This window comes from Ctenocephalides felis, unplaced genomic scaffold, assembly GCF_003426905.1.
Source record: "Ctenocephalides felis isolate EL2017-DRISC unplaced genomic scaffold, ASM342690v1 CF-g0.4_SCAFFOLD_01170, whole genome shotgun sequence".
NCBI classification, from domain to species: Eukaryota; Metazoa; Arthropoda; class Insecta; order Siphonaptera; family Pulicidae; genus Ctenocephalides; species Ctenocephalides felis.
Window position 1 is genome coordinate 74103940 of NW_020537324.1, and position 13083 is coordinate 74117022.

Consider the following 13083-nt stretch of genomic DNA (forward strand, 5'->3'; position numbering starts at 1 on the left):
TTTAAATCATTCAAATCGGACGCTTAGTTTTCTCAAAAACTGCAATTTTCTGCACATTTAGCTCTGTATCTCCGAAACGGCTGGACCTGCCTTTGCTAAAACTAATCAGCATATCTCCCTATCAATAGGAATCGAATGTTTTTTGAACCATTCAAATCGGTTGATCCGAGCGTCCGAAATCGTCGACGAAACATTGTATTCACACATGCCAAACTGTTCAGAGACCTCTGAAACGTGAAGATATGCAAAAATTTTCAATTTCGATTTTTACAATTACAATTAAAATAGCTACTTTGCCGAACAAAAATGATCATTAGACATATGCACATCAGATTCTCACATATTTTACAAATATTTTAAAAATAAAAAAAAAAATTTACATTTCTATGGATTCTGTAAACAATGTTATGGTATCCATTAAATTGCGATGCAGCGCTCACGCGCTTCTATATTTCGTTTCTACGCAGCTAACGTAACGAAATTTTGAATTTTTAGAAGTCAAAGTAGAAAAAAAATCTAATTTATAAAATGATCAAATGTTTTAAAAAAATTAAAGATTCTCAAAAATCTATTTGGTTTCAAAATAAAGAAGACTTAAAATTTCACAAAAAAGTCAATTTTTGTCAAAAAAATTAAAATTCTTAAAAATCTATTTTTTTTTCAAAGTTTGAATTTTTTAAAATTAATTTTTGGTACCGGATGTACAGCAATTTGCCTTAAGGCACGATGCCACTATTAATAAGCTGCAGATAATCTTATAGTAGGTAATAAACTAATTCTTATAAAAATGTTGAACATATGTGGATTTTTGCAAGGCGACCCGTATAAAAGTTTACGATAGCTCACTTACCCCGGGTGAGGTATCATAAATTAGAATATGTGTAAAAATTATAAAATATATAAAATATAAAAGTTGATTAGATCCGAATTATCGACTGAATGACATCTAAAATTTATAAACTAAATTTATATTGAAAAAAAGTTTTTAATACTTACCCAAGAAAACGGCCCGGCCGATCTTTACCTGCAACTAATCAGGTCGATTCCAACCAATATCTTTCGAACGGTTTTGAATTTTAAAATCGATCAGAATTGCGGGCTAAAACGTGGACAAAAAGTTTTTCACTTTTCTGGGATTTACAAAGAAACGGCTCAGCCGATCGTCGCACAAAAACCAGAAACGCTAGTCCTCATCGAGATACATCGAATGGCTTTTAAATCTCCTTCGGGTGTTAATAAATCAGTATATCAAAAGTAATTCTCAAAGATACAAAGTGTTCGAATTTTCAGTTATTCAGTATTATTATTAATCTAGTATTCGAGTAATAACTAGGGGTGCATGGCATCGTGCCTAAGGCAAATTGCTGGAACTTTCCGTACCGTAACGAAATATTCGAGAAATTTTAAACGTTTTCAAAATATTATTACAATACTGTAACTTTTATTATTTTTTCTATCTTATCTGAGCAAATCAATATAAATCATAAATCAATTTATCTCCAGAACATTAACAATCGTCATTTTATTTCGAATTCAATTTAAAAAAAAAATAGTTGCCTAAATATTTACACAAAATTGTAAAAGTGCTCCCGTATAGTCACAGTCTAAACGCATTTGCAAATAATTCTGTGCGACATTTTCACTTATACTGTGCTTTACTTGGTGTCATTTTCACGTTTTTCAATAGTTTTACAAAATTGGAAAAGTGATCCAGTAAGTACAAACAGTCTAAACGCACTTGGGTAAACATTTGTACCAGAGTGGCGCTTACACTGGGCTTAGCCTGGGTAATTTTTTGAATTTTTAATCCAATTACAAAAATATTTTTTGAAAAAAAAAATTAAAAACAAAATTTTTTTTTCAAAAGCAAATTTTGTTGGAAACAAGCAGAAAGTTCTTTGAATCATTTAAATCGGACGCTTAGTTCTCTCAAAAACTGCCATTTTTCAACATTTAGCTCTGTATCTCGAAACCGCTTGGCCTACCTTTGCCAAAAACTAATAACCACTTTCTCCGTCATTAAGAATGAATGTTTTTGGATCATACAAATCGGATGTTCCGTTCTCTTAAAAACTCGATTTTTATTTCTGCTCTCTTCGCTCTATATCTCCGTAAGGGCTAGACCTGCCTTCGGCAAAAAATAATAAGCACGTTCCTTATCAATACGAATCGAATGTATTTGAACTATTCAAATCGGTTGATCTGTGTTCCCGAAATCGTCAACGAAAATTTGTATCCGCACACGCACACACACACACGAACACACACACGCACACATACATCCATTTTTTCTAAGGTATGCCAAAATGTTCACAAAACCCTTGAAACGTAAAAATAATAAAAATTTCATTTTCAATTTTTTTGCGATTACTATAACTTACCTACGGGAAGTTAATAAAATATTAAGATGAAATATTAAGATAACATGACTAAATTTCACCTTATATCATTTCAGTTTAGAGGACGAGATGATAAAAATTTTGCCGAAAAGATGGAAAGATTTTGATTTTAATGAAATATATGAAACACGAGAACTCGATTATGATGATTTTCATTGTGATCGTTTATTCAACGAATTCCAAGAAGCTTTTGGTGAAGAAGGATCAGATGATATTGAATCTATGAAGTTATGATCCATATATTTATGGAAGATATCGTTTAAGAAAGAAAGAATGAAACATGTGTATGGTTATTGTCACACACAGGTAATTAATTTAAACTAAACTAGTTGGTATTGGTATTTTGCCTGAAGCAAGTTACATGAACTTCCCGATATGTGTAAATAATCGACTTAATCAATAAAAATAAATTAATTTATGAGTGATTAAAAGTATTCCGAGTTGATTTATTATACATAATTAAAAACGAACGAACACGTTAACTCGGAGTATTTTCCAAAAGCAAACTATTCAAAATCAATTTTTATAATTGAACCAGTTTCCGTAGGACTTTAATGGTTTACTATGTTCATTAAGACCAAATACTCTATCGATATATCAAGCAAATCGTCTAATTTTAATTTTAACAAATGTCAAAAGAGCTACTCATTTTCTCAAAACTTTGATGAATTTTTAAATAAAACTACTTGTCGTAAGACCGTAATATTTCAGTAAGTTCTATAAGACCATGGTATATATCGCCAAAAAAATTCCTAACTAATATCTTTCGAACTGTTTTTGATTTTTTAAAATTGATTCGGTAGTATGAGCTTAAATGTGGACGAAAAGTTTAACACTTTTTTTCAAATTACAAAAAAACGGCTCGGCCGATCGTCGCACAAAACTGAGAAACGATAGGCGTTATGGAGATACATCTTATTGCTATGGAGAAATGGCGATTTACGGTAAAAAATCATTTCACACACACAAACATATACTTTTTTTAAATTTGGTGTCATTCGATTCAGAATGGCTTGAAACGTCGAGAAAACATAAAATCGAATCGGATTTTTTTATGCAAACATAAACACCTCCTTCGGGAAGTTAATAATAAAAATAAATGAGTGGATTATGATTATATTAACAAAATATTAGAAATGTTAAAAAATTAGAAAGTTTTAAACAAGATTAAGAAGAAACAAAATTAATTACCTGTATGATTGATTATTGACACTAACACTTTTTCACTAAAAACGATTTCACAAATAAAAAGTGTGTTTCTATGAACTACTTTTCAGGCGAAGACATAAACTTTGTAATTCAAATATTCTTAAGTTATGTCTTTTTGAGTTTGTTAGGCGAGACAAAAAGTATTATTATTTTTCTTAAAGAATTTTAATGACTTTATTTACTTGACTCAAAATCTGTGTGCTTGTTATTTTTATATATCAGGATGTAAATACTTAAATTATTGATCTTATCAATATCTTTGATATTATTGAGCATATAAATGGCCGCCCTTAAAAATAGCATAATAGGAAAATATCTAATGTTTTCACAAAAAAAATCGATTTGTAATTTTTATGTTTTCTCGACATTTCAAGTCATTCTGAATCGTTTGAGACCAAATTTAAAAAAAATATGTGTATATGAGCCGATTTTCGATTTTTCGCCAACGTTTTTTCAAAAACGGTTAAATCCTATTCAAAAGTTTAAAAGTCATTTGATGTAACTAGATAATAGCTAGCGTCTTTCATTTCTGTGCGACGATCGGCCAAACTGTTCCTAGTCAACAGAAAAATACAAACATTTTCGTACACGTTTTAGACAAAAAATCTGCATCGATTCAGAAACTGTTTGAAAGATATCATTTAGGAATCGTGCTGATTAGTTCTGAGAAATCGGTCGGTTCGTTTCTTCGTGTTTAATTGTTAAATATTGCTTTACGATATTTATAAAACTTTCTTGGCGATAGTGGTCAAAATATCTAAATATTTTGACCCTACGGTAAGTCATTTTAATTTTTAAAATATGTTAGGGTAAGTCATTTTAATTTTTAAACTATGTTCTATCAAATATTGCAAAAATGAGCAGCGATTTTTTACGTAATTCAGAATTTCATCTTCAGTAGAAGTTTTCTTAATGCACAATTCTATTTGAAAAATAGTTGAAATTCGCAAATTCGATAAATACTGGTGCTGGTTAGTTTTGCCTCACGATCGGCCGAGCCGTTTCTTTAGAATTTTCTAAAAAGTCTCAAATTTTCTGTCCACGTTATAGCCTAACATTCGTATATCGATTTTGAAAATTCAAAAATCATTACAAACGTTTTCCATTTGAGAATAGTGCTGATTATATTTAGTCAATAATCGACGAGTCGTTTCTCAGTTATTGATTAACAAATTGCTTTGGAAATTTGGATCCTGTTTCTAATTTACTACAGTTTGTTTCTTGTTCAATAATATGTAATTTTTAAACTATTTATAAAAAATAACTAACATTTTTAGAAAATTTGTACAAAATTTAATAATCTGCGATAGTTTTTCACATTTCAATGTACTCATGAATTAATATATTTATTATTTTTTATTGTTAAGTCGATTATTTACACATGTTGGATGGTTCATGCAACTTGCTTTAAGGCAAAGTTGCCACTTACACCAAGTTTATACACTTATAAATTATTATACACGCTGACCAGACACGGCCCTGCTTATAATGGATGTCGATATTATAAAGTACAGGAACAGAATTTTTTAAATTTGAGTAGACAGGTGTATAAAACTATTCACCTTAAAACTATACATCTTAAGTGTTTTTTTATCATTATTATTGTTTTTCTATGAAATTTCTCACATATTATATATTTAGTTTCAATTTTTATAGTTAAGTTAATTGACACTGAATAAAGACTAAGATGCTAGCCGAAACGTATGGATTTTAAATAAATTTCTAAAAACTTTCATACTATTTTTTATTGATGTATCGCCCGACTTTGAAATAAAAAAAAACAAATTTATGACTTTTAATATATTTGTATATATATATATATATATATATATATATATATATATATTAAAAAAATCAATATCCACAGGAGGTGTATCATGCAACAAGTACATACAATGTGGATTCAATATTAAGCAACAATTTGGATTGGCGTAGAGTCGTACGATCAAAGTATGGACAAGGTAAAAAAAAATCAAACTTTAAGTATATATATATATATATATATATATTAGGTTGTCAAATATCTCCCTTCCGCTTTTTTGCTCTTGGTTTATAATACAAAAAAGCGGAAGGGAGATATTTGACAACCATATATATACACATATATACAGGGCCGGTCCTGCCTTGTATGCGATGCATGCAAAAACTGCGGGCGCAAGTCTTAGGGGGCGCCAAAACGAGTTTCGGAAATTAAGTTTATAATATAATATTTATATTTTTTTATATAAAATCTAGAATTATTTATTTAAAATCTAGAATACTTAATAAATTATAATAAATAATTTAACTTAACTAAGGATAGGGAGATACAAAAAGTATATTTATTTTTCAATGTGATATCAGTAAAAACAATTAACCGATTAACAATTCTGCAAATTAGTAAATAACAGCTCTGTTTATTGCTTAATCTACTTATTCATTTTTTTTTGTTTGAAGTTACCGTGGAATCAAAAAAGAAATCATCTAGTGTTCAATCCCGTAAGCGCAAACCTGCGAAAGTTTAAATTAATTATCGGGCGTTATTGATGAAAAATTGCGAGCTGATTTAGTTGAAACGGAACTTTTTAAAAAATATAAACAAAATATAAAAAATGGGGAGTCAGTGCTTAGAAAATGACTTGTTTATTCCGAGAAATTGAATTGTAACTTTTGCTTTTGTTGCAAATGTTTTGCATTTGTTGAACTTTGAATGTTGAAGACATGCGTGGAACAAATATGAAAAATGGAAGCAAAATTTACTTTGGAACAAAAATTTTAAGGCTTGTTTTATATCAAGTGTTGTCCATACTCTAATAATTATTAACTATACAGAAATAATACATATCAAATATAATAAGAAATGTGTAATTTCTTTGCATTTTTTACTGATTTTTGAACAATTCTTCTAAAATACGTTAAAAATTAATCTTTAAGACAACAAGCTGATACTCTGAATATGACGGCTCTTACGACATCAATAAGAAGAAGTTTACGACGCAATTTTGGATATTGTAAATGATGAAAAATTAAATTAAATTAAAATTTAAAAAATCCAACATGAAATACGAGTGTTATGTTTGAAAATTAAATACTAGTTTTTTTTAAATATTAATATTGCACATACATTAAAAATAATATATATTAGGTTGTCAAATATCTCCTTTCCGCCTTAATGTACTATAAACCAATAGCAAAAAAGCGGAAGGGAGATATTTGACAACCTTTGATAACAACCCCCGAATCGCCTTGATTTTCTAAATAAATTTAAAATCAATATATTTTTTACGCTTTCAGATTATATCTATTTTTTTGTGCACCAAATCCAGCATAATTAAAAATTAATTAATTTATTTCACTTAATATTTTTGTTAAATTAAAGTTATAGAATTTAAGAAATGCATTTCAGAAATAGTATTTATTATTTTGATATCAAGATCTTTATATTAAAATGCATTTCTTAAATTCTATAACTTTAATCTAACAAAAATATTAATTCTTTTGCTTTGGTAGTCGAACTTACATCCTTAACCAATTTACTACATATTGAATATTACTAAAATGTGAAATTATGACAGGGATTGTTTTATTTATTGATATCGATAATAATAAATAAATTTAAAATCAATATATTTTATACCCTTATAGATTATATGTAATTTTTTGTGTACTAAATCCAGAATAATTAAAAATTAATTTTTAAAAAATATGTAAATATTTATATAATTTTAATGATAAACTGTTAAAACGGTGAAAATTAATAGGGGGGGGGATGCTAGAAAAAAAGTTGCATGCGGGCGCTAAGGACCCCAGGACCGGCCCTGTATATTATATATATATATATATATATATATATATATATATATATATATATAATAAATCTTAAAAAATATTTCCTTTACCTCAGGTGTCTCATTTTCTCCCAGCATGGAATACGCCAACAGGGAATGCAATAGAAAATGTGGCAAAAAACGTGCATTTATTGTCTGCGAAATAATAAAAAATGATATTTGTACTGGATATTATGACATGGAAATACCAGAGGATGATACAGACACCAGTGGTGATGACAGCGAAAATGTTTATGTGAAATACTACGATGATGAATTTTTACCAAAATACTTAATAGAATATTATGATCCTTATGCTTATAAACCCAGATGGCGAAGCTATTGGTGATGTTAAAAAATTCATGGTAAAAAACTTTATTAATCAGATTTTTTTGTCAAACTTTATTATCAGATAATTTAACAGAGCTTTTTTTTTACCGGAACAATCTTAACATATTACAATGTAAACCAATTTGCATGTGCACTTTTGTATAAATCCAATGTGTTTCCCATTTATTTATTTCCATGTACACTCGTGTTGTAAAACTAAATTTAACATAGAAATTTTTAACATTTTTTTTAATACGTAATTAATTTTTATAGCAAATTTATAAATTAACGCTCCTCAAATAAATGTTACCACTTAGTCTTAAGTCTTGTTATGAATTTGACTGATTTTATTTTATTATATAAGATAGAAATAGTTTTTATGAAATTTACTATTATTATACAGTATATACCAAAAAATTAATTATGTTATAAGTTTAAGACAGTATTTTAGTATTAGGTAGAGTATAAACTGTTAAATACCTGTTTTTTGTATTCTATGTTTAATAAAAATGATTAAATGTTATTCAGGCATTTTTATTAAATGCTATATAAATGTGTTATAAAATTTGTCTAATAATACTATCTATATCAATTATTTTATTATTATTTCTACTTATTGCTACATTTTTTTGAAAAATTTTGTAATCATTTTTGAAAAAAACTAGTGATTTTTTCACTTAAAAAAACGTTCTTTTTCCATATTTGATCTATCAATTTTCTTCATATTTAAATTTTGAAGATCGATTTTTTTTGTTACTTGAAAATAAGTAAATCGGAACTTCTGGCAAAAAAATTAAATTGAATTAAGTTTTGAATGATTAAAATATTATAAAATGCTGTAAAAAATTTCAAAACGTGCAACCGGTCATTTTCAAATCATCGCATACAATTTTTGCAATTTTTAAACTACTTTTATTAAGATACGATTTATTAAAATAATAAATTATTTTGTATTAACTAATTTAGTATTTATTCACTAAAGTATTAGACTATTTTTTTATATCAATATTCATATCAATTACTTTATTATTATTCAATTTATTTAACTGAATGTGTACAAACAAATAATTTATTATTCCAAAACTTTTAAAAAATTTAGCATGAAAACTTAGTAATTGGTTTGAGACATAATTTTAATTTTTTAGTATTTCTTTACAAAAAAAACAACATCCTGACCGTTAGTTAACAAAAACCTAATCAGATCTATATTTACCAAAAGTTTTTGAATTTTCAAAATCTGTGAAAAATTTTTTGGCTAGAAACGAAAATTCTACAATTGACTTTTAAAAGCTTGAAGGTCATTTGAAGGTCAAATTTGGCAAAAACTAACTTTCACTTCAGAAAGTTAAAAAAGGAATTACTTAATACTACTGAGAAAAATGTCTCTACTCAACTACTAGTGTAAGAACTAATAAATATTTTCCAAAAAATGACAAATATTTGTAAAATTTAATTTTGTTTGTTCTAACTAAATAATTCTTAGTACCAAAGCTTCTAAAATATTTACTATATCTTGTTTTGAGAATTAATTTCCATCTCCATCAGATGGGAGCTTTTCTTCTCGTCCTTGTCATAAAGCTCAGAAGAAGCAATTCAATTAAAATTAAGTTTTGAATTAATTAAATTGGAAGCGTATGTTATTCTTGAATAAACATGGACTCATTCAAACATTGTTTGAAATTTCGAGAACTTTGTACTTATCCTTATATAAGAAAACCATCAGAAATTGTATAAGGGAAACAGATATATTTATAAACTAGTGGGGCGCATGGCATCGTGTTTTAAGGCAAATTGCTGGAAATTCCCGTACCGTAGCAAAATGTTCGAGGAATAAAAATAATCAGTCAACAAAAATGTCTATGAATAAATATTATAAAAACTAGAATTTGCATTATTTGTTCCTTGTAGACAAAATGTGAAAACTTATTAGATCAGACGACATTGTTTTTATATGTCTGAATGAAATATATATAAACAAAATCTAATTAAGCGGACTTATTGTAAGAATGAACATATTTTATTTCAAATATATGCACTGAGTTAACAATTTTAAAAGATCTAATCAGAATTTCTGCACTTTTTGCTCCGTATCTCCGAAACGGCTAGACCTGCCTTTGCCAAAAACTAATCAGTACGTCTCCTTGTCAATACAAATCGAATGTTTTTTGAATCATTCAAATCGGCCGATTCGTTCTCTCAGAACCTGCAACTTTTTGCAATTTTGCTCCGTATCTTCGGAACTTCTAGATCTGCCTTCGCCAAAAACTAATCAGCACATCTCCTTATCAATACGAATCGAATGTTTTTTGAAATATTCATATCAGTTGATCAGTGTTCCAGAAATCGTCGATAAAATTAATAAAAATGTTTAAATTCAAACTTAAGTCTGTATATTTCTAATTTTAACCAAAAATCGAAAATGTTGCATTTTCTTAACGTTTCAGAGGTTTCTGAACATTTTGGCATACCTTAGGAAAAAATGATGTGTGTGTGTGTATGTGTTCATGATTTCTGGAACACCGATCAACCATTTTTTTAATTTTTTTTTTATATATCTTTACGTTTTAAAGGTTTCTGAACATTTTGGCATACCTTAGAAAAAATGAATGTGTGTGTGTATGTGTGGATACAATTTTTCGGTCACGTTTTTGGGCATATGGATCAACTGATTGAAATGATTCAATAAACATTCGATTGATAGGGAGATGTGCTGATTAGTTTTTTGCGAAGGCTGGTCCAGCAGTTACGGAGATGCAGAGCAAAAAGTGCAGAAAATAGGTATCGATTTTTGAGAGAACGGAGCATCCGATTCCGAACATTTTACTTGTATTGACAAGATGAATAATTGATCAAATTTTTATGAGGGCAGGTCTAGCGGTTTTGGAGATCTAACAAAAAAAGGAAAAAAAATGACATTTATCGGTCAAAAATGATCATTAGACATGTACATCAAATTACCAGATATTTTATAGAGATTTTAACAATAAGTATAAATTTTGTTTACATTCAAATGGGTTCCGTACCAATGTTTAACCGTTAGACGGCGACGCGGCGCTTACGCGCTTTGACATTTTGTCTCTATGCAGTTAAAGCAGTACGATTGCTTTGAAAAACAATTCAGAATTTTTAAAATATGTCAAAATAAAGAAAACAATTTTGTTTTCAAAAAAAAATATTTTTTTTTTTTTCAAAAAAAGTAATTTTTTGTCAAATTTATAGTTTCTCAAAAATCTAATTTTTTTAAGTAAAACTTTTTTCAAAAATGTTATTCGTTTTTAAAAAAATAATAATTTTTGGCACGGGAAGTTCCAGCAAATTGCCTTAAGGTACGATGCCATGCGCCCCACTAGTTTTGTAATAATATACAAAGAATTTTTGATTGTCTATTATGAATAAACACTTGAACAAAATATAAATGTATATCCTTTCCACAAAGTTTTAAGATTTATTTCCTCGTCTCTCATCAAATATTATTTATTACCTCTTCAGAACAAAAGCTCGCCATTCATTCAAATCAAAATAAATCTTTCAGTCACTTGAGCTTTTACGAGATAACACTCAAAGTGTCCATAAAGTTAATATTAGGCCAAGTTATTTCTGTGTATCTATTTATTTGACTTCATTACGTTTAAAATAATAATACTCGAACGATAAAACGTGAATCACAATGAATTAATGAACGAAAGGATCCTTTATTTTATTATACTCATTATTAAACTTTGAAATAAATGATTATTCGAGTCATCAAAAGGAATTGAGAGAGATGACGTTTGTGTAATTAATTTGATGATATAAAATATATCAATAATCCATTTCTCCAAGGATATTTCTAGTGCCTGTAAAATATTTCAATAAAGTTAAATATTAGATATGGATATTACAACAATTCTACATCTCAGAGATGATAAATGTATTCTTATGGAAGTTCTTCTCGTTTCAAATACAAAACTTCAATAGAGCTTTTCAATTCAAAAACTTACATTACAAACGGATCGAAATGCGTATAAACTAAATAGTAGAAATATAAGTTTCGATGGAACTAGTGGTGTATGGCGTCGTGCCTTAAGGCAAATTGCTGAAACTTTCCGTTCTGTAATAAAATATTCGAAGAATTTTAAATTTTTTCAAATGGATCATTATAAATACTACCAACTATCATTATTTTTGGTATCTTTTTTTATCTGAATTTACACTGTGAGCAAATCAAAAGTAAATCATAAATCAATTTATTTCCAGGATTATAATCTATTAAAAAGTAACAATTTTGAAAAAATCCAAGTTCAAAAATATTAATAAATGTATAAATATATATGAATAGTTTGAACATAACAAAAAGTAACATATTAATAATTTTTTTTGTAAAAATTCATAATATGTTATTATTATTATATTTGTTATTAAAATTACAATTTTGGGAAAAAACAATTGTTTTTCGTATTGGTTTTCGATGAATTGAAAAATAAATATAAATAGGAATAAATGGTTTGAAAAAAAAGAGAACTGTTTTAACAAATAACAAAAAAATACCAAAATTTCATGTTAAAATTGCACAATTATATTTTACACATTAAAATTAAGTTTTTGGGAAAAATCAAGTTTTGGGTTTTTGAAAAAATAAAAAATACATAGGAGCAAATAGTTTTAAAAAAAATATTAAATAAATATTAAAGAACGAAAAAAAATATTATGTAAAAATTCCACGATTATATTTTATATTGAAGTAACAATTTTGAAATTTACATTTTTGAATACTACGAATTTAAAAAAAATTCTATATACAAGTGTATAAAACTGTTTTTACTAGATTATAGTATATTTTATCTAGTTTTCAGAAATAAAAACTAACTTATAATGCCCGTGAAGAAAATTCAAAATTATTTGAACAAATGCAAAAAAATGTTCTATATCCATTAATAGTAAATTATCAAAATACTAAAGTCGGCATTTTGACTTCGAATTATTCAAAATTTCTTCATGCAAGTGTATAAAAGAATTTTTACCAAATTATAGTAAATTTTATTCAATTTTTAGAAAGTATGATGTCAGTAAAGAAAGTTAAAAGTTACTTTAATAAATGTACAAAATATTTTAAATTCATATGAAGTAAATTATCAAAATAGTAAAGTTTGCGTTTCAACTACGAATTATTCAAAATTTTAATATATAACTGAATAAAACAGTATTTACCAGATTATAGAAAATTTTATCTAGTTTTCAGAAATAAAAGTAAACAGTCTATGATATCAGTTAAGAAAATTAATAAGTATTTGAAGAAAAGTGAAAAAATATCCTAAATCCATATAATGCAAATTATTATCAAAATACTGAAATCTGCGCTT